Below are 19,288 nucleotides of genomic sequence, written 5' to 3'. Positions count from 1 at the left end.
TGTTTAGGTCCAAGTAACGCTCTAATGTTAATTTATACTAAATCAAATATTGTTCATGTATAATCATGTGACGGTGTATGTTGAAGAAAGTATGCAGATACTGATTATCCATGCACACGTATTATTGTTGTACGATTGTACTGCATATCTTGCAGATTTTCTATTCACATCAAAAACTTGTGGTGGAAAATGATCGAGATTAGTAATTTCTGTGATTGGAGCCAAACTCTGCACAGTTTCATTCGGGGCCTCCCCTTCTGGCTGAGAAGCTCTGTAATTAAGAGCTGCTGATTCCCCAAGGGTGGACAACACAATACTAATCTCTTCCATTGCTAAGTGTAATGGTTTTTAAATGACGAGCCAGTTGTGTTGCACAAATGCTAAAGAGACACGATGTTTAATGGTGATTTGACGAGCAGAATATGTATGATGAGTAGCAAAACAATATTTAAGTACCATGTTGAGATGCGAGATGGTGTTGTAAGGCCATTTGTAACATGAGTCTCGAGCCTCTGATGAGATTAAGAACAGCCTTCAGTGCGATGTTAATGTTAAACCCATACTCCGGTTCCCAGTTCCTCTAGTTAACATTGATTATGTCAGATCCAGTATACACTGTCATCAGAGCCTGTATGAACTCTGATTATGACTTCATAGTACCACTGAAGACATACTATAGCTGTGAAGTTGTTGCTGAATGAAAAACAGATGATTTATTGAGAAGCTATAGCAAGTTTGTCTACACCTATGTTTTACAAGTCTCACAAATGCAACAAAAGTTCTCTGAGTGAATCTGATCATCAATTACTCGTCGATGCTGGCGTTGTTGACATCTGTTCTTTGCTTCAGGGCACTCGCTGCATGAGCTAAGGGAACTATCTGTCCTTTTCAGCATTCAATTGAGCTATTAAAACATCACTCAGCTGCATTTTATCAAGACTTGGACGCTAAGGCCTTTGAAAGCTTGAGTCTTTTGGGGAGTCCCACTCCTTGACATATTCTTGAATTGATGGCCTGTGTTAGCAGTATATGTATTACACTGAGGGGTTAGACTGCTGCACTGGACTCACATACACTCCATACTTAACACCTGCAGAGTGCTGACAGCTTGGTGAATGAGACTTCAAAAATCTAAAACTTTTACATTCTCTTCTTTTTTGCTGACATCATGTGCATTCCTTTTAGTCTGCTCTGGATTTCATTGCACATACAGCCATCGCACAGAAACAGATGTGTCTTTTACAGGTGCATAAAAAGAATTGTGCAATCTCGACCTGGTGTGAACGCACACTGCACCCCCGTCAATGAGATCCTGACAATGTCGTTAGACTCTTGACCCTCGTTGCCAAATTACTCTTCGGAGCCAAAATCCACACTTCTTTTTCCCTGGATAAAGCTTCTTTGAACATCAAAGCTCTCATTAACATCAACTCCCATGCGAAGCTTCAAACTTGCTTAGATTTACTAAACCGTGCTCAGCTTATTTATGCTCACAGCACAGTGCCAAGTTCAAACAACATCTTGCAGCAAACACGGAGGGTTTCGCACAAGACGAAAAACACTAAAGGCCGGAACACTCAAAAGACCACAAGCAGATTTCAAAACCACCACTTAAAGGCTTTAGTTGTAACTCTTTCTATTTCTGATGGTGCCTGCTGATCAGCACACTGTAATCAAATTCAGGTGCGCTGTGATGAAGGAGTGATCCATATAGCCTCTTTCAGCTCACATGGAGTCTGCCTATAAAATCGAGAATGCGTCAAATTCCTTGTGGATTTTCACTGAGGCGGTTATGGGAGGAATCGCAGGGAAGGTCTGGATAAGATGTGAAACAGCAGTAATGTAGGTGCAGGTATGCACAGCAGACAGCTCCTCCCACAACCTGCAGCTCATTCTTGGCCCGCTCCGAGCCAAGTCGTCCGACTCAATAAGGCTAATTCAAGTTTAGTGAACACATTGCGGAGCGTGTGCTGCTGCACCAAAAACAGATGTTCAGTTTAATCAATGCATGAATCTGATAATCAAATTAATTCTCAAAGTATCGGGTGGTGGGATGTAGATGACTGATTGTGTGGTTACGAAAAACTGACATTTCAAACCTAGAGTTATTTATCATGCTGTTGAAAAGTCTGGAGGGCTGCCATGGCATTATCTTCAGTAAAAGCACGAGGCGTATCAAATTAAACCGGGATCTAAGTTTAGTCAAAGACTAGAAATCAAGAATGTGCTTTAATGATGTAAATCAAAATGTTCTGTATGCTAGCTGATCCTTTAAATGCTGCTGGGAAGGAATGCATGCACTGAAGAGGCCGCAGCAACGCTACATGTTCATTTTCACAGGGGAGTCTTCACAGCACCCATTACTATTACATCCCATTCAGGCCTCTGCAGATGGTGGGAAAGCCAGATGGAAATCCCTGTAGGCTGTCAGTTTTCTTTGAAGCCGCGCTACACGCAGCGGCCCGGGCCTGGCTAAAAAAAGGCAGGCCTGTGGCAGCTTTGGCCACATTAACATCATCACCAAAAACAAGCTGTTGAGTACATTTACCCAAAAGTAAACTTACTCACAGCTGCAAGCAGGCAAACCGTAATTACATTTCATCACACACTGTGCATATAATTTGCACAGCAATGAATAACATTAACATCAGAAACCAAACACTTGCATTCCTTCCCATGATTTAACATCGGCAAATATGGATACTCTAACTTTGACTGATCGTTTCATTAAGACTGATAAGTCGGTATTCACAACAATACATCGATAAGCCATTATGCCGTGTTTTCCCATGACATCAATTTACAGTGGAAACTGACTGGACTGCTTTACAATAGCTATGACTAAAACGTAATGGTGCAATACATCCAGATGGTTCAGCTGAGTCACATCACAGCATTAGATGGATGTGTTTATTTATCATTACATGTTGAGAAACACCCCATGCACTGATGTCAACTTGTGGTTGCTGTTTGACCCAAAGTGTTTGGAAGCACAGTACAGTTTAACTAGTTTCTGCTGCATTCACATGCTCAAAGCTGTATTTACACACTCATGTAAGTGGAAACATATCTTTGTTACTGTTCCACATTTGCTCTATGATCTACTTTGTGAAGCACATACTTCTTCTACTTCTAAACAAATTAAGTAAAATGAATGACAGCAGACTTTTAATACACAAGTATATTTACAAATGTGAATTGTGACAATATTTGACAACAAATAACAACTGGTAAAGGATTAAAACTGGGTAAAAGCTATTCAAAATCAAATCAGCTGGTACAAGTTGTTTTCATTGTGGGACGATGAAAACTGAAAGGCAGGATACCACCTAATTGTTTTGAATGAGTAATGGTAGCTATGATGAAACAAACCAGGAAATGTTTAAATGCAGGGGGTACAAAAACCTAACCATGAAACAACACGCCGCATTATTCAGCGATTAACTCAGCACTATAAAGCAGGAGCAGACTGTGCTACTAAAAATAGGAGATCGTATAGCCAGAATAAGCAGCTGGAAGAGAGGAGGAAAAAAGTTTTCCGTTCCTCTGTGTGTGTGTGTGTGTGTGTGTGTGTGTGTGTGTGTGTGTGTGTGTGTGTGTGTGTGTGTGTGTGTGTGTCTGGGGCAAAACGGAATCCCTACAATCTGGACATCACATGGAAAAAAAAAATTAATAAAAACACTGTTACACCAAACGTTGTGCAGCTCTTTCACACTTCCTCTCTAAAATTCCACGATTTCAACAACCGTGACTTTCCCATAAGTCTAATTAACCCTCAAGTGGCTGCTACTTACAGCAGTTAGACTGAGCTCTGCCCTCTCTCTCTCTCCTCCTAGCTGGACCCGGCCAGCAGTGCGCTTGGCAGGGGGTCGGTTAAGGGTCGACCACGGACAAAAATAACCTCTTGTTTGCTCACTGGCATGCTGCAACTCGTGGTGTTGTTCTGAGGGCCAGACAGAGACTGTGTTTTAGTCATTTCATATCGCAGCAAACCCGGAAAACCAGTGACAGTGATGCTGTGCGTGGACGGCATCTTCAAGAAAAAGAAGGAAACAATCATGTTATCGCTGCAAGAGACTTTAAATGTGTTATTTGTACATTTAAATGTAGTTGTTTTAAAGTTTTATATGATACATTAAAAATTTTTAAAAGCTAATATTTAAATACTACCTTTAGAAGCATAAGTAGGTTCTGCATTAGAGTGCAAAGACTACTTAGCAGATGGCTCAGCTATTATATAATGCATTTAATACAACCACAAGCCTGCTGACTCGAAAGGAAACCTTCTTAGTTTTCATCGGCTATAGTCTTCATATTGGATTAAATGTACAGTATGTGGCTTTAATTCAAATGACATTAACAGAAACCTGGCCTTAGTGTGAGGGATTGTCACAATCTAATGTGATGGCGTCATCAAAAAAAACAGATTTGTGGGATTACTTAAGTGTAAGAAAGTCATTACCCTAAATTACTGTTAATGCACCAGGCGTACACAGAGGCAGCGTGGCACCACATACCTTTTCCGTGCCTGAGTGGAAAGTAAAAACCTCTTTCCTTGCTGGGTATCAAATATCAGGACTTACATTTGGTGTGCAAATAAAACAGACTCTGGAGACTCACATATTCCATGCACGCTTAGAACATTTACTGAGTTAAAAAAAGACTGAAAACTGATTCAGCAGAACGCAGTTGTATTTTTATTCCATGCATTGTTATTGTTCCATTAAAAATGACCTCCTACTGTACATTAAACACAACTCCTCAGTTCAGTCGGATATTCAGGTGCATGCTAGTGGCAGTTAATGTGGCCTCATTTTAATTTCATGCTGCTTCAAATTGCATTGTTTTAAACAACTGATCAGATTCAGGTAGGTTTTCAACATTAACTGCATGAGAACTCAAAACACATGTGAACAGACAGATACGTAAAATTAGAGCAGTTTCCCTTTAAGTTTGGGGGCTATCATCCAGTGTGCAAACGCTATCTGTTTCTTAAATCTTAATTCTGAACATTTTCTTGCTGGACTCCCCGACAATGTGCCCAACACAGCCAAGTGGTATGCATACATTTTTTTTTTTTTGTCACCAGGAAAAGAACAGGAATAATATTTGTTCTCTGGAATAACAGGTAAGAATAACAGTGTAACCATAGCTCAGCCTCCAGAGAGACACACAGTTGGAGCAGCATACTGCAAGAACACAGTCCAGACCACAAGGGAAGCATTAATGGCTCTGTAAATGCCAGGAATATAACGTATGCACTGTTGTTTGATGGGCAATGTATAATGCATTCTATATACTAGAGGCAGTGTGAAGTGAAATAAAAAGCACTGCATTTATCACCTATGTATCTCATCCCAGCTGAAATGTGCGCGTCAGAAATCAATTACAGCTGAAAACAACTGAAAGCCAAAAGCTTACCTAAGACCTCTCCCTTTTTTGTGTCTGTCAGATATGCTCCCTCTATTCATCTACTGTCATCTCCCTGCAACTGATTTACTTCCTGACTCAGTTATGGGAAACAGTGAAGTTACCCTGATTACAGACATTTCCTTCCTCCACCATTCACAGCAATGCCTGGAATGGCCGCACTATTTACTCAGGCCCGAAGCAGTAAACTGCAGATCCCACACCCACATGGCATATGCATCATGGGTTACAAAGGCCAAGGGTTCCTGGGAGAGTAGTTCTTCTTAATCCAGACAGAAAAAAAATATTGTTTCACAAGAGATGGAATTAGACAGTATGACCAGGTTGGTTGCTATTTCAAAGGGTTATGTTTTGACTGAATCCACAGTTTTGCTGCGTGGTCGAAGACTGAATTTACGGTGCACTCTCCCAAGAGAGACCCTCCTTGACTCAGGGCCTTCTGAAAGTCTCCAAACTTCCCCCTAGCTAGTGACACTAATCCAATTTCTGATGGATTTCAGCTGGATAACAGAAAAAAATTATTAAAAAGCCTGGAAAAAAGTAGTAAATATATTTTTTATTTGCCTACATTTTTAATTGTAACAGAAGAAGATTCATCTACTGCAGGAACACATAACATCTTGTATCATTTCAGATATTGATTAAAGCAGAACTGGACTCTTTCCCGCTATCACCATCAAGGTGACAGCCCAGCGCTAATCTAATTATATCCAGGACTACAAGATGTCCCACATTCTCTGTGACTGTCACCACAGGGGGGCACTAAGAGCCCGCCATAATTTATTTGTTTGTGTGGCAGTCTCACATTGTCACATTTTCATTATTTACAGGCATACCAAGAATGCCTGTCTCTTTGCAACAACCATCTGATAACAGTTTTGTTACGTAATCTGAGGAAATGCAATGAGACGCTTTTGTGATGAAGGCTTTTGGTCATATTTATAACAAGCTCTCTGCTCCGTCATATCATATCCACCTTAAAGAAAACATAGATTTTTCTCTTTGAGGTTGTTTGCATATGTTATATCTGTGAGCGAGTTAGGATAGAACAAGAGATGTAATTGGCAGAACAACACAACAGGGTTATCATATGTTGATATTCATTTAATTTTGAATAAAGTAATGCAAACACTTATGAAATAAGTTTTTTTAGATAAGTGAACTGGCACATAATAGCACTCTGGTGATTTACTATAGGTAACGCATACAGCAGTTTTTTAAATTACACTGCCATCTAGTGTGATAAAAGAGGACTGCTACATCTGCCCTCCACCAGTGTCCAATATTGCGGATCCTTCGGATTTTCTTTCCAAAAAGTGAGCAGGTGAAGGAGGGAGACAGAAGCTGTCATCCCTGCCCTGCTGTTACTCAGGGGGCATACGTGTCCCCATTAAAGACACACCGTGGCTGCAGCTAGTCCGCAGCAAACAATGACATTCTTAGCGCAGAATTTAGTACGGCCTGAAACCAAAAGCAGGTGCAGCCCATTAGCGAAATGTTCCTCTATCCATCAGACGCACAAGTGTCAACTAATGTGACCTCCCGCGTGGTGGAAAGCACAAGATAAATGCCGGAGTGTCGCCCAAACAAAAAAGTGGAGGCATAAATTCAGCTGTGTTTCTGTACACTGAGTCTCTCGGACAAATCTTCTCCAAACATCTGCATGCACCAAGCCATGTTTAAAGAGGGCGAGTTTAGCCAAGTCAGGTTAAAATAATTTGTTTTATGTCTTATTATACTTGTCTTTATGACCTGACAGAATATTTCTCTGAGGAACATTCACAGGTTGAAGGAATTTAGGATTTTAAGGAGCTGAAACCATTAAAGAAATTATTCATAAAAAGACAACCTATATGTGAAACCTATATACATAAAAAAAAAAAATAAATCAGTGAATAATCTCATAAACATCCTCCTTTTATAGCGAGGGGGAACTGGATACACAGACACAACAGGGCGAAGTCTTTATGAGCAGTAGCTTGTCAGTTGGCTCGTTTGAATCTAGGAGGTTAAAATTATATCTGAAGTGTTGCTTCAGTTCCACACAGTGATAATTTTAAAATCTTTTCAGTTCACATGCCCTCCATCAGCTCTGCCCCAAATATGGAGCCAAGTACGAAGCGACAAGAGTGTGATAATATTAGTCAGTGATTCTCTCCCTTGGAAGCAAATGGTTGGAGCGAGTCCATCGTGATTCTACAGGATCTTATGTGTTCTGAAATGTCGGACTGTTTTAAAAGAACGGATGTGCTCATGATCAAGATAGCTCTATTGAAATTTACATCCTAATGCATTTAAATCAATGTTAAGTGTTATCTTTATAAAATGCAATTCCTATCTATCTAAGGGGGTTTTATAAATTGGGGGATGTACGTCAGTTTCTTTCACCACTGCTTCACTACAACAAATCGCTATTACACGAAACTAAAACAATGTACGTTTTACACAGACCAAGTTTTTGCGACCTCAATCAACAGAACAAAATAAAACGAGAACATATTACGTTGTTCAACTCTGAACTGAAAACATTTGATTGAAAAATGAATTGTAAATTCTCCAATAAAGCTTGGAGTTGTGTGTGTCTTCATTCAAATTTTGATGCCAGAATTGTGAAATATTGTGCAAATGCATGCAATTATTTTGATAAATATTATTTCTCGCATACGAAGAACTATTCAGTCTGCTTGAAAATTTCCTAAAATAAACTTTCCTAAGCTTTTGTAAAATTGAAAATGGGCATAATTTGGTCTAGGTACATGTAAAACACTGAATTATCACTTTCAGTGGTCTAACCCTTTCCTCAGATGTCATCAATATCCATCAAATTGTTGTAAAAGTTGTAAAAATGAAGAAGCAAACAAGCAAACACAGAAAATAAAGTCCTTTTCTCGGCAGGAGTCTGGGGAGAGATACTCACTGCGCTCGTATTGAAATCCAGCCTTTACTTGCAGCAAACATTAGGCAACGGCAATCCTTGCAATCAAACAGTTGCTAGTCTCCCTAATAGCTGTTGTTACAAGCCCCAAGAGTGCTGTTTTCTTCATCAGTCTACCCATGTTTTCTTTCATCTCAGACACATTTCAGAGAGAAAAGTGGCTGCATTCTAAGAGAAAAATCAGCCGACCGTAAGTGGAAAAGTGCACTTCCTCACGAGCACCTACAGTACGTATGTTGTGGAAAAATTCAACAAGTGAGGGTTGTTGAGAAGTTAGAGATTCAGACTCAGTGATCACCTTTATTATTGGCGGAAGGAGACCTACACACAGAGAAGTACTAGAGTGTTTTTGCACAAAAAGAGGAAGCGAGAAAAAAAAAAAAACATTTATGATGCTGTTTAGAATGCAGAACAGGAAATGTCAGCAGTTGGCATCTAGGAAGTTCAATTCAGGGTTACACTTAAGATAATCTTTTCAGCGAACCTATGTTGACTTGTTATGAACTTGTTTTGATTAAGAACTTGTGAGGCCTAAAAGGTCACATAAGCAGACAGCATATATGAGAGAAGTAAAAATAAAAATATCAGAATCAGAATCAGAATATAATTTTCCATTTCAAATAAAATGTGACTTTTAAGCCAAACTATATGGCCTAAGTGCCAACGAAGAAGCAGTATCCCTCTCTAGTGGCTAAACAAAGGCAAGCAGGCGGATAGTATTTTTAATTTTTAAAGTTATTGGTGGTTTTTGGTTTTCTAAAAGCAATCCATGGCAGCTCAATGAGTAATTTCAATAGAGTCCTTTCATTTTCCAGCAGTATGTTGCTCTCTCGCAGTGGCTACAGTTACAGTGTCATCAGAGTCTGCAGCAGTGATTAAAGCTTACAAGAATGAACCAGCTTTGACTTGACTCTCACTGGATGTAAATGTCAGAACTATTTGAGAGGCCAGACACTGCCATTTGGCAAAAACTTCACTGGAGACACAGAGGCCTCTGAGTGCTATCGTTAGGAGAAACACAGTGTTTGCTTTAAATAGATGAGCCTTGGAGGGTTGACGTGAAATATTAGCCTTGTTCTTTTTTTCCATTTACACCATTTAGCTCATAGTTGTTCACTGCGCCCCACAATAACCCAACACGAAAGAACACACACACAGTGGTGTCTGGAGGATTTTTGTTCACACTTTAACTTAAAATAAATATCTGCAGCAATAGTCAATAATAATTTCCCACAACCTTTCAATGTACAATGCTAAAAAGAAACTGAGTTTATTGATCGCTGATCAAAACAGTTTTCTGCTGACCAAGTACTCAATTAATCAGCCTTCAGTTGGAATTAAAACATCATCAAATGGAAGTATGCTTCACATGCTTTACCAGGAAATTGATCAAGAGGGACCATATTTGACTTTGACCAATTCTGGGGCTTCAGATGTCTCCCTTTTACATCTGTCTATCTGATGCCAGATAACTGCACTTAAAGCATTTTTGATATCTGTAACTTGACAATAATTCAGCGTGATGCAGAATTTAGTCATTTTCAAAGCTAGTCAGTGTTAGAAAGTCATTTTATATCACACATGTCACTGATTAGGTGTAAAGTAGTGGGTGTAAAAGAAACTAATACAACAATACAGGAGGAAATGTGCCAAGAGAACTCTTCATAAAAACACCTGTTATGGACACAATTTATGGCTAAGAGGCCCGTAGCTGTCAGTTTCAATTCACCTCCACCAAACAGCTTAAGCGATAAAGCTGTGAAAATACTGGGTAGAGGCAAAGGCACGGACAGATATACGACTCGGGGAGAGTAAATTTGCAGAGGGGAAGAAAACAGCAGGAAAACAAATGTCTAGTCATGCTGCACAAAATACCAGCCTGACAGGAGCTGAGGTGAATGAAAGCACTTGTTTGACGTAAATAGAAAAGTTGTCCCGTCCTGACACAGATTGTTCAGTTTGATCACGTTGTAAATAAATTATACTTTGACGTGTTGAGACAGCATCTCGATAAAATAGTCGATACGATACACAAAAGTCGAAATATAAATCACTCTGCTTCCTCCTTTTAATATGCACAGGCGATTCATAGAGAAATAAAGACAGAATCAATAAAACAACATCAGACAAGAGAGAGATATTAAAGGCGATTGTAAATTAATATGAAGCTCACATCATCTCTCTGTGTTTTGATGTGACTGTGCAGATCTGGATGTTTTCAGATACTGTTTGCAGATGATGATGCGCTGGGCAGACCTGAGTCTTTCCCTCAAAGGTCAAATTTAGCCTCAATTTGATTTGAGAAACCCAGCCAAGTGTCTGCTGTGTCTGTGTGTGAGCGTGTGCACTCCTGCCAAACTCTCCCAGAGTGCATGTTAGGGAGATCAGCTTTGCTCCAGTAAAATGTGTGGGCTGAAAATAGGCCTGATCGAAGAATAGTGTTTCATATTACATTGCACAGGAGACCCGTGCCACGAAAGCTCTTACCAATGCCCTCTTCACTTTTCTAGACTGAGGTCTCCACTCCTCCGGAGCAGCACAAAGAGGACTTGTATAAGGTACAAGTCAAGGTTGCATTATCACCACAGTAAACTTAGAGCCAAGGACAGCAAACTGCACAACGTTCTGTTTCTTCTCCTGGCCTGAAACTGCCAATGATTACTATACTCTACACTATTTTAATACATATGCTCCTATAAAGATATACATGGGTTTATTGTCACTAAGTTCTAAATGCTGGGTTATAAACATAATGGTCCCATGTGCAACACAGTAGGCATAATTATTATTTTTTGACTTTGCCTTTTACACTTGCATTCTGAAAGCTTATAATCAAAGAAGCTACAAGCTCTGTGCATATAGTGATGTGCAGTTTGTGGGCTTGCTCACCTGGGAATGGACTGGACTCGCATTCAGACATTACTGCTACCGTTGAGTCCCAGTTCTCTAGGATATGTGCCAAGGCTGCCAGCCCAATTCTGGATATCTCTGCTGTGGCAGGGCCACGGTTTTACCCCCTCCAAGCAGCTAATGTTCCCAGCACCAAAAAGCATTATGCCCTTCCCCAGTCCCAGACCTACATATCTGGGTCTCTCACATGTAATGCATTGCCTACAGCATGAGTGATTTTGAAAGCCAAGGTGAATAGTCAATGACACCGGAAAATAGCCACCTACAGCTGTAATGCTTGAAATGGAACAGGAAAGCTTCATCGTTTTGTTCTACTGAACTTTCAGATAAGTGACAATGGGGCGTCCTGGGTTAGTGACTGAAGCTGTGCAACATATAGTGTTACTTAGATGTACTGTAATTGGGGTGAATCGAGCGCATTATTGCTATCATCTACTTATCTCCTTGTAAGGTACACTGACAACTATCAGAAAATCAGATTATAGCAGTGTAATTCTATAATTTAAATATTTAAAAATAGATCATCCTGTGGACTGAACATCTACTTTAATGAGTACCGTGACATTTTGAAATTATTCCTACAAGACAGACACAATGCCATAAATGCCAAAGTAGTTAACCCACTCCTGATTTATTGCAATTTTGTGTGAATCTCGTAATATACTGTCAACATTTTACAAAAAACAAAGTGTAACCGCTAACCGGTATTAAATGCATTAAATTGTATTTATTGCAGAATTTCCCTAGAATTGCCAGAGTTACAACCAAAGTCTAATACTTGAAGGTCGGTCTCTCGGCCACTCCTTTATTTTATTTAATACATTTGAGCCATTTAGATGATAACTTCTTCTAAAGCTTAAACTAATCACCTTGCTGATTAATCCAGTTGGGCTTGAGCTCCAGTTCACAGACTGAGAGCAGATTTTTATGTTGATTTTAATCATCACCCAGGCCATTGAAGCAGCAAAGCATCTCGACACCATTATACTGCCACCTCCATGCTTGGCTGTAAAAAAATAAAAGGTCTGCACTTTGGGGGACAAAGACGACCTGCCGTAACGCTATCCATGTTTCAATCACATTCTTCCTCAGCTCTTCTGCTTCAGATTTTGGTGTAGTGTGCCACTAGTGAGATCTATAAGCCCGTTAGTGTGAAAACTAAAATTCTCTACTTCACAAATAGTAACTGCGTGTCAAAGTCAAATGCAGGGCGTCTGTTTAATCTAGTAAGAACAAACATTGAAAAAAAATCTCTAACTCTCTGGGTTCTACAATTAGCTACCCTTTTTATATAGCAGAAGCACTTTGAATACATCTTTTGTCAGGAGCAAGTTAGATTTTCATTGCTTATCTATATCAAAATGAATGTCCACATTTGCTCAGGCTTAAAGATTAAAAAGACAAACTGATCTTCTGCACTGCTCTCAATCAATATGTTATGCAGTTATTTTTATTGTGATTCAGCCCTTTTTTTAAAGGAAGAGAAATATTTCTAAAATAGAAAATTCTTACAAAAATAACAATAATGTCCAGAAGTTCAGTCTGACATTCTTTTTTACTTCAGCTTTAAACTCAGACAGAGTTTGAAGTCTTCCCAGTTGCTATTTCCAGCCATAGAGGAGTCGTATTAGGATGTCTTTGTCAGGATAATAAGCAGACACACCTGTAGGTATGTCAGTGACCAGACAGACAATCTTCTGATATCAGGAACGCGAGAAGAAAGAGTGTCTGAAAGATCTTGGTTTATGCGACACTAACATTCCAAACATACTGGAGAGAGAAATGTGACATTTACAGCATCTGGAAAATCACGAGAGGTTGATCTATAATCGTATGACACCATCATAAAAGTTCTATCTGTTCTTCTTTCTAATGTGTGTCAACACAATGAAAGTCAGCTGGGCACTCAACTAATCCGTTTTCCTTCTTGGACATTTCTAAAAGACAGCTGTGTTTTGTATGCTCAATTTAAATATTTTGTTGTAATCACGCAAAACTATCAGCGATAAATCTGAAAAAGACTTTGGACCATTTTAAGCTGCCAGTTCAGCTAGTGATTTGTACAGACTAGACAAAAAAACAACAAATAACACTAATTACAAAAAAAAAAAAAACACTGGAAACAAATAAGTAATTTGGAAAATTGGCCAATTTAACAGCAGTGACTTGAGTGATGAACTATGCTGCTATATCAAATGCATATTTAACAACTGGGAATTTCTTAACAACATCACATGGCAATCATAACCTTCAAAAAAGCTAGTTTCCAAAAGAGCAGTGACCTTGAGGCTCACATTACTGTCTCGGCTATTTTTCATTTGTTGCAAATCTCAAAGTAATATCCTGCAGCTTTAGCATCAGGTCATGAAATACTTTGCACAGTACAGTGTGCCATCAGGTCTGTCTCACTCATGGTCATCCGGGCTATTTTTTCCCGTTACCATGACAACATTTCTCTGCACTCCTCTGCCTCTTGATTGTGTGGAAAATGAACAAGAAGACAAAGGGAAAAATGTCAGGCGCTGAGAAGCAGAGATTGAACACCGACGAACAGTCACCGCTGACTGGCCCTTTTTTGTCTACAAATTACTTAAAAGCCTCCGCGTGTTGCGTTCGAGATGTTGCTTGTCTCACCAACTTTAGTGTCTGTGTAGCTGTCTATCTATAGCCATGGAAAAGTATGTCAATCCTTCACTGTCATAGTACATTAATGGAACCAGTCACATGGTGCGAGACTCAGGTCTGGTTTTAAAGGATGATTTGGAGGTGCCTTAAATCCTCAACAGCTCATACAGTACAGTTGCGTACTACTGACTGCACCTATTAGTGCGACCTTCAAATTTTGAACACACAACTTTGTTCCTACTATTTCCAGTATCCTCTCGTACTTCTCATAAGTAGGACAAAGGAAAAGGGAAAACAAGCACACTGGATGTTCACCAAGCCCCCCTCTGGGTCCAAAAGCCCGAAGTGAAAGCTGACAGCTTTTTGACCCAATAAGACTTGATGAACAGACCTGAGTACCTGGCTGCCTGCAGAGGAAGGTCTGAAAGTTGAACGTGAAAGTTTGGATGTTTTTTTTTTTATCAAGTGCCTCTGAATGCCTCCAGGAAACACACTTAAAAGGAGGACATGATCAAATATTACATATACATTACATATACATTTACACAAATGTTTCTTTAGTGTTGTAAAAGAGCAGTGAAATACCATTATTTACATACGTATTACATCTAGGAGAAGTGTCCTGTACGGTTGTGCGAGTTATGGAATATATAGTTTATATTCCCTACAATGATTTACAGTCAAGGTCCCTTTCGAATGTTGGCTTCATGTCTTTAGTCGTAACTCGTATTTTGCTCATTCTTAATATCAGCTCAAACATCTGTTTGTGAATGCATTTCCTTCCTCATAAGACATCTGCAAAGATATTTTTGAAGAAGCTCTGCCATATGCCAATCAATAGTATGAAACCAATAGCAGGAATTACTTTTACACTGCCTAGCACATGTGCTTGAAGGAGAACTGAATGGGGATACATTCCTCAGGGTAAATAAAAAAAGAGAAGATATAAACTCTCTGATAATGTTCAATGAGTCCCTAACAGGAAGCCTGTGTCTTGTCCACACAGTGCAGTGCCTCCACATTTGTCTCATATAACAATGAGTAGTTTATTCAGTATCAAGACAATCTGGAGATGAAAAGAAACCACTGAGCTGACAAAGTCATAAGGTCGTGAACATTTGTTTGTGTGTCTCACTTTGAAGTGGAGAGCTTCAAGCTTCGGTGGCAGACCATTACCATGGGATCACATGATGAATGACTGCATGACGCATGCTATTTTATACTGCTCCCAGAGAAACATGCTACTGCTAAGATACTACAGCATTGTGTTTCAGAATGAGAAAGGCCAGCATGCAAACAGAGTACTTCTCCAGGACCTATTTGGTGCTATCCTCTTTTTGGAGGATTTTCCATTTTATTTATCTTTAACAACTACTGTCGGCAGGGCGGCACAATGCTGTAATGTGGTGGTGGTTAGCTCTGATGCCTCACAGCAAGAAGGTTCTGGATTCGAATCCATCTGGGGAATTTCTGTGTGGAGTTTGCATGTTCTCCCTGTGTCTGCGTGGGTTCTCTCCGGGTACCCCAGCTTCCTCCCACCATCCAAAGACATGCTCATTAGGTTAATTGGTGATTCTAAATTGGTCGTAGGTGTGCATGTGAGTGTGAATCGTTACATGGTTGTCTGTCTCTCTGTGTTAGCCCTGCATCCAGGGTGTACCCGCCTCTCGCCCGATGACAACTGGGATAGGCTCCAGCCCCCCGCGACCCTTCACAGGACAAGCGGTTACAGAAGATGAATGAATGAATGAACTACTGTCTGGGCTTTACAGTACATTTTACTTATTTTTTTGCTACTGTAGCTTCAGACTATTTTTATAGCCTCTTACTGGAAGGGGATACTATATGCTCGGTGTTATTACTGATTCTGTTCAGCCTAATCAAAACACTGCTGTTTAAATGACATGTAAAGGCGACCCGCTTAAAAAGAACAGATAAATATAGAGCTCTAACGAACAGAATTAGACAAGACTGAAAAAGGTGTAGATCCAACCCTCTGTCACAGAGAAGTATGAATATGCAGATAAATTAAGCAACATCAAAGCTCCTTCAGCATATTGTGACACTGCTGCTGACACTGAATATAAGCGCTAGTGTTTGACACACACTGTAATTGACCAGCTGACATTTATATCTGAAAGTACTGTATAATCAAGGATTTAACTTCTTAAAGGATACAATAGAGGGAAAATGCTTTACATTAGCCCATGCTAGAGGGAGTAAATATTTAACTTGACAGAAGATTTTAAATTCCTGCTGAGAATTTATTGAAAGACATTTAAAGTATCCATACGAGAGGTTTGCCAGTTTCTTTCAACGCAGAGCGCCTCCAAAACACTGTAACAGCAGCACTTGTGTTTTCTCTCAGCCGTGAGCGGATGCATGTGACACTTGCATTACTCAACTGTAACAAAACAGGATAATAATAAAATCCCCCGCTGTGTCAGCATTTAATTAGGCCCTCTCGCCGTCTGAGGAGAATTCCAACCCTTTCCCACCTGCTCCCACCTAAAACATGGCACAGAACGACTTGCGCCAATAGATTTTTGGCAAAGATGCACCTGCAGGAGTCAAGCAGCTGTCATGCCCCAAAGAACCAACTTTCACAGAACATTTGCAGTCCTGCAGAAATGTCACTTGTTCTCGTTTCAAAAGCTCCATTCATTTATTTCTGTTTGTTCATTACTTACTATATATTTATGAAAGCTGAAATGTCAAACCGCGAATGGCAAATAACACAGACTGAACAACGCGACCAACATTTGAAACATCCTTGAACCTGACATAAATAAACCCAGTTCTCAAGTCTCTACATTTCTGAGTGTTTGAGAGCAGTTAAAACATAAGGATATACCATTTGTTTTGTTTTTTAGCACATAAATGAAGCTGAGGAGAAGTTTTTCTTTCTAACTGTAGGATGCCGAATAAAAATTATTAAAAATTGTTGACTCATCAGCCGTTTCACACAATATCAATAACCCACATGGAGCCACAAGAAAATAACTAATGTCTTAGTCACTCACTATTGTGCAGTTTACAGCTAACTTTTAAATGAAAAGTCACCATCTGGAGTTTGTCTGCCCCTAATAAATCTGTATTGTTTTCGCTTTGAAGGAACTCTAAAGTTTCATCCTTGAGGGCTGTGCACGCTATTTATAGGGAACTTTAAAGACGCGCGAAGACGAGATGAGCAAAAACACCCCTGACAGCCCGTTGTAAATAAAAGTAGCCTCCCGTAGATGACATGATTCAAGATCAAACGAAAAAGATTGAGATTTCTCAGGTGGCGGACGGCAAGCCTCTTTCCGCTAATCATAATTTTAGATGAAAAGGTTCCTCTAAAAATAATTTGGCAACTGGCTTTTCAGCAGATCGGTCCTTGTCGAGGCACCTTCATCATCTATTACTGTTTGTAAATGATTGGTAATTAATAGCTGAGGTTGACACATGGCCCGCCGCGTGAAATGAACTCTGGAATAAAGTGCACTGCATATGATTATTTGAGTAAACAGTTGGAAGGTTAATCAAACTGAATTTCAGATGACAGTGTTTAAAGACAAAAATTTGGGAAGGGTTACGTCAGCTACTCCTAACTACTCTCTTCTGTGCCATCTCCTTTTTGTTTTTGTCTCCACCCGGCCAGCCTCAAGCAGATAGGTCCCCCCATACGAGCTGGGCTCTGCTCAAGGTTTCTTCTTGTTAAAGGGGAGTTTTTCTTTGCCACTGTCGCCTTAGTGCTTCCTCTCGGGGTTTCAGGCTCTGGGTTCTGTAAAACATCTTGAGACTGTTTGGACTGTTTTTGGCTCTATAAATATAAATTCAGGGGCGGCACAGTGGCGAGGTGGTTAGCACTGATTCCTCACAGCAAGAAGGTCACTGGATCCATGGGCCGGCTGGCCTTTCTGTGTGGAGTTTGCATGTTCTCCCTGTGTCTGCGTGGGTTCTCTCCGGGTTCTCCGGCTTCCTCTCCGTCCAAAGGCATGCTCATTAGGTTCATTGGCCGTGAGTGTGAATGGTTGGCGACCTGTCCAGGGTGTACCCCCCGCCTCTCGCCCGATGACAGCTGGGATAGGCTCCAGCAGACCCCCGCGACCCTTAACAGGACTAAGCGGGTAAGATGAATGAATGAAAAATATAAATTCAATATTTATGAATAGTGGAGTTTGTACAAACATGACTGAAGCCGAGAGCACACTTAAATTAAGCTTGACATGATTGTGAACACCAGTGGCTTAGGTGACTCACCATACATAATATCCATACAGCAATATTAAATAATGTCAATGGTTGATGTGACCTTTATGAACAATGGCAAATATGAACTCTCTATGGAAATGTAATCTTAGTGGAGAAGATAAAACTGAATGGTAGTTCTTTAGATATCACTTGTGCTACAACTGTGTGGGTGAAGCGACAATAACAGAGGGCAGGAGGGTCACAGCGCTAATTAAAACTGCTAAGCTAGAATGTACTCCCTGGATAGACTTCTATGACAGTAGCTATCCTTTATTTATTTATTTTTCTTACTGTATACTGGATTTTGAGATCATTTTATGCAACATGAAATATTATCAGAGAGATCTTCAGACCAAGAGATTGTGAGATATTTTTCTATGTATCAAGGACGTTTCAATGGGCATCAACGCCAGTTTCTCCAACCTAAAACATCCCTTAAAACACAAAACATATGCAAAAGGCTGTAAACATACATTACACCTTTGTGCGCCTATATATACTTGAGTCAAATTTACAGCCAACATACGTACTTACCTTAAAAACAGAATCAGTTCCAAGGCACTTGACCCTGGCTCAAGTCTACTTAACTTGCATCTGTGTTCAGTCTTAAATTTAAATCCAGCCAAGCTGAGTTTATGCAGCTTGCTACTTAGTTAAATTGAAGCTTGACATTGTCATTGATGCAATAAGTTGGATTTTGTTTTATTTTTCTATGTGATGGTTATAGTAAAGTTCTGCCAATCAATATGCTAACGATTATGTGGTGCAATCTGTGTTAAAACGTAGCTGTTGGGTTGGTTTGGATCAAGGATTATACCGTTATACGGTCGATTTTACGACACAACACAATAATAATGTGCTGTAAGGGGTTGTAATTAGAGCCACTGCACACAGCTCTTTCTTTCCCTCCCATTGGCTCTCTCCCTCTCTCCCCCTATACACTCACTCATCGGGTCCTTTGCGTTGTTTTTCTCCCACTCTCTCTGTCTCTGTGACGGACTCCGTGGAGTGAAGCGCACTCAGAGGTGTCTGATACCCTCCAGCACAGCCAGAGGCACAGTTTCACTGATCTTCCAAATATTTACTACAGCAGGTTGCCCTCTGGGTGGCTGAGCTACCTTTCCAGAACAAACAGTTTTTTTTGACAAAGGA

This window comes from Chelon labrosus, assembly GCF_963514085.1.
Source record: "Chelon labrosus genome assembly, chromosome: 21".
Lineage (NCBI taxonomy): Eukaryota > Metazoa > Chordata > Actinopteri > Mugiliformes > Mugilidae > Chelon > Chelon labrosus.
Note: the sequence above shows the minus strand (reverse complement) of the source record.